Below are 5,000 nucleotides of genomic sequence, written 5' to 3'. Positions count from 1 at the left end.
TCTCCCAGCACAGCGCACGCGCCAACACGTCCGCACAGCTGCGATACAAACCACCTGCGAGAACCGCTGGGGCGACCGAGCAGCAGACGGCGTCGCGGCGCCGAGCGCCGGGCGGCGGCGCATCCTCAGCGCACAAAGTCCTCAATCGGACCAGCACACTGCAGATGGCCACCGCGCTTCGCACCGGGCCCGCGAGGACCTACTTTGGCCGCAAGGCGCCGCGAGCAGGGGGCGCCGGCGCGCAGCTGCGCCGCCTGCCGCGTCCGTCGGCCGGCGCGCCTGCCACCGGCCGCCCCCACCAGCCGGCTGTAGCACGTGCGCCCACGCACCGCGCTGCCAGCACGCCGGGCGGCCCCCCCTCACCGGCCGGGGACGGTCCCACCCAGCCACCGCCGCGTATCGCCTCACACCCAGATCCCCTTTCACGTTCGTGGGCATGGTGGGTCCCCTTTCACGTTCGTGGGCATGGTGGGTATCCCTGAAACAACCGGTTAATAGCTCGACCGATCGTCGCCAACACTGATTCACCTCTAGCGAGAACAACCGCACCACAACGGGTTACCGGTTGTTCATTTGCGTAACGTCACCAGCAAACGTACACGTCCATCGCCATTTGCAACGAGTATTGCATGCCTGTGTCAGGTGTCACAACACACTACGTCTGCCCACATAGACGCAACAACATGTGCACGCCTAGAGAACACGTGGAAGGTAGACCCCGTACGTATGCGGTGTCCATTGCGCGAACGACTGTCAGCCCGCCTCTGCAGCATGTCGCAGATGTGGAACGCGGTGCAACATGCTATCACGGTGTGTGAGAAGAGACGACTACGTCCGAATACACGCTCCACTACATCAACAGACTGCTCATGCTGATCGCCATCCAGGGCGTCCGTTCCTCCCACACGTCTGTATGGCGTACCACACTGCAATCCAGCTCTTATAGGGAGACGACACGTAGCTGCGTGCACAATATTTGGACTGTATGGTCCGCCGTTGCTAGGCGCTGTCGTCATACGGTCACATGGGCCACGATGTATCATTCAGTACATACGGAGCAATGTGCAGTACAGTTTGTGGGTTTTGCGTACATCGGCGGACAGGTGACAGGCCGTACCACAACGTAGGCTGAGTACGTCGGCATGCGAAGGGCATTGAACATGCAAACTTCTCACCGACCAGCTTGCGAAGGCAGGGGGGAAGGGGGGGGGGCATGTACGTCCTGCTGCTATCCACACTACAGTGTATAGCAGGAGCATGTGGAAAGTCAGCAACACCTGCAAGGTGTTTAACATGACGCGATACACAGGGGACCGGGCAGTGCGAGTAGCGAACTATATTGCGAGGGTTGCGGTTAGGCAACACTACACTACTTTAACGGGTTGCATAACAATTACAGAGCAGGTTCAGCGACAACGTGCGTCAGGTTAAGGCGCAATATAGTTTAGGTTACGGCGCACTTTAGGTTAGGTTAAGGCACATTATAGGTTAGGTTAAGGCACAACATGGGTTACGTTAAGGCACAACATGGGTTACGTTAAGGCACAACATGGGTTAGGTTAAGGCACAACATGGGTTAGGTTAAGGCACAACATGGGTTAGGTTAAGGCACAACATGGGTTAGGTTAAGGCACAACATGGGTTAGGTTAAGGCACAACATGGGTTAGGTTAAGGCACAACATGGGTTAGGTTAAGGCACAACATGGGTTAGGTTAAGGCACAACATGGGTTAGGTTAAGGCACAACATGGGTTAGGTTAAGGCACAACATGGGTTAGGTTAAGGCACAACATGGGTTAGGTTAAGGCACAACATGGGTTAGGTTAAGGCACAACATGGGTTAGGTTAAGGCACAACATGGGTTAGGTTAAGGCACAACATGGGTTAGGTTAAGGCACAACATGGGTTAGGTTAAGGCACAACATGGGTTAGGTTAAGGCACAACATGGGTTAGGTTAAGGCACAACATGGGTTAGGTTAAGGCACAACATGGGTTAGGTTAAGGCACAACATGGGTTAGGTTAAGGCACAACATGGGTTAGGTTAAGGCACAACATGGGTTAGGTTAAGGCACAACATGGGTTAGGTTAAGGCACAACATGGGTTAGGTTAAGGCACAACATGGGTTAGGTTAAGGCACAACATGGGTTAGGTTAAGGCACAACATGGGTTAGGTTAAGGCACAACATGGGTTAGGTTAAGGCACAACATGGGTTAGGTTAAGGCACAACATGGGTTAGGTTAAGGCACAACATGGGTTAGGTTAAGGCACAACATGGGTTAGGTTAAGGCACAACATGGGTTAGGTTAAGGCACAACATGGGTTAGGTTAAGGCACAACATGGGTTAGGTTAAGGCACAACATGGGTTAGGTTAAGGCACAACATGGGTTAGGTTAAGGCACAACATGGGTTAGGTTAAGGCACACCATGGGTTAGGTTAAGGCACACCATGGGTTAGGTTAAGGCACACCATGGGTTAGGTTAAGGCACAACATGGGTTAGGTTAAGGCACAACATGGGTTAGGTTAAGGCACAACATGGGTTAGGTTAAGGCACAACATGGGTTAGGTTAAGGCACAACATGGGTTAGGTTAAGGCACAACGTAGGTTAGGTTAAGGCACAACGTGGGTTAGGTTAAGGCACAACGTGGGTTAGGTTAAGGCACAACGTGGGTTAGGTTAAGGCACAACGTGGGTTAGGTTAAGGCACAACATGGGTTAGGTTAAGGCACAACATGGGTTAGGTTAAGGCACACCATGGGTTAGGTTAAGGCACAACATGGGTTAGGTTAAGGCACAACATGGGTTAGGTTAAGGCACAACATGGGTTAGGTTAAGGCACAACATGGGTTAGGTTAAGGCACAACATGGGTTAGGTTAAGGCACAACATGGGTTAGGTTAAGGCACAACATGGGTTAGGTTAAGGCACAACGTAGGTTAGGTTAAGGCACAACGTGGGTTAGGTTAAGGCACAACATGGGTTAGGTTAAGGCACAACATGGGTTAGGTTAAGGCACAACATGGGTTAGGTTAAGGCACAACATGGGTTAGGTTAAGGCACAACATGGGTTAGGTTAAGGCACAACATGGGTTAGGTTACGGCACAACATGGGTTACGTTACGGCACAACATGGGTTACGTTACGGCACAACATGGGTTACGTTACGGCACAACATGGGTTACGTTACGGCACAACATGGGTTACGTTACGGCACAACATGGGTTACGTTACGGCACAACATGGGTTACGTTACGGCACAAATTAGGTTAGGTTACGGCACAAATTAGGTTAGGTTAAGGCACAAATTAGGTTAGGTTAAGGCACAAATTAGGTTAGGTTAAGGCACAAATTAGGTTAGGTTAAGGCACAAATTAGGTTAGGTTAAGGCACAAATTAGGTTAGGTTAAGGCACAAATTAGGTTAGGTTAAGGCACAAATTAGGTTAGGTTAAGGCACGATATAGGTTAGGTTAAGGCACGATATAGGTTAGGTTAAGGCACGATATAGGTTAGGTTAAGGCACGATATAGGTTAGGTTAAGGCACGATATAGGTTAGGTTAAGGCACGATATAGGTTAGGTTAAGGCACGATATAGGTTAGGTTAAGGCACGATATAGGTTAGGTTAAGGCACGATATAGGTTAGGTTAAGGTACGATATAGGTTAGGTTAAGGTACGATATAGGTTAGGTTAAGGTACGATATAGGTTAGGTTAAGGTACGATATAGGTTAGGTTAAGGTACGATATAGGTTAGGTTAAGGTACGATATAGGTTAGGTTAAGGTACGATATAGGTTAGGTTAAGGTACGATATAGGTTAGGTTAAGGTACGATATAGGTTAGGTTAAGGTACGATATAGCGTAGGTTCAGATACACATTGTTGTAGGGAAAGGTGTATTGGGGGGGGGGGCGGCAGGTTCGTTGATAGTGATTATCGTAATTGGATGCCTGCGGTATTATCCGATTTGTCACGTCAGGATGCACTTTTGGCTCATGACAGGCGGCGCTCCGATTCCATGGTTGTGGCAGATCTGTGTCTTTCATTCCTGCCATTGTTTGTGTGCTGTGACAGGAGGCAGTATTGTGATGTTGGGTGCACCACTGTGTAGGACATGTGTGGGTGTTCGTGGCTTAGCTGAGCAATGTGCGGATGTCGGAAGGGTGGGATATTGTGTTTTCTGGGTGGACCTCCCGGTCTGGTAATGATAGTGTGGATTGTGTCATGTGGCGGAGAGGATGCACTGGATGTTCTTCCATGCTGGTGGTTAGATATTGTGTGTGATAAGAGAGTAGTGTGTGATAAGAGTGTCTGGCTGACGTGTGGTTCTCATTGTGTGCAGAGTCTTTCAGCATGTATAGGGACGGTTGTATATATTATCTGTATTCTGATGGCTCTGCATCTATTACTAATCAGTGCCGTGTATACGGTTACTCTAGTTCCAGTCGAAACTGTTCTATCTCTGTACATTAGTGACACTGCGGCTCCACTATGTTGCCGCCCCTGTCGGCCGTTTCCCCCAGTGTATGGCTAATGATTATCAGCAATCAGTCTATTAGTCAATACCGGTAGTGTGACGACGTCAAATGTCCGGGATGGGGGAAGCTACACCCTTCCCGTGGGTCAGGGCCTAGAAAGACTCTTCCCACGCAGGAGACTCGGACTGTCGTTACTCTTCCGAGACATATATGTGCCCAGCGTTTTTTTGCGGCTGCGAGTGCAACGCCAGGAGGCTCGGACTGTCGTTACTCTTCCGAGAAATATATTTGCCCAGCGTTTTTTGCGACTGCGAGTGCAACGCCCACGGGTGCCGACATGGATGGGGCGCTTCCTAGCTGATGGCTCAGCATGAGAATCCGTACAGTGAGCAATGCGATCGCGTCTGTAGCTTGTACGTGGTACAGCTCGCAGCTCATGAATAGGGACAGCGGGAATGTCGCATATTGGAAATATCTCTTCATGAAACGCATGTTATAGGTGTGAATTGCACCTTACGAG

This window comes from Schistocerca serialis, unplaced genomic scaffold (genome assembly GCF_023864345.2).
Source record: "Schistocerca serialis cubense isolate TAMUIC-IGC-003099 unplaced genomic scaffold, iqSchSeri2.2 HiC_scaffold_1046, whole genome shotgun sequence".
NCBI lineage: Eukaryota > Metazoa > Arthropoda > Insecta > Orthoptera > Acrididae > Schistocerca > Schistocerca serialis.
Note: the sequence above shows the minus strand (reverse complement) of the source record.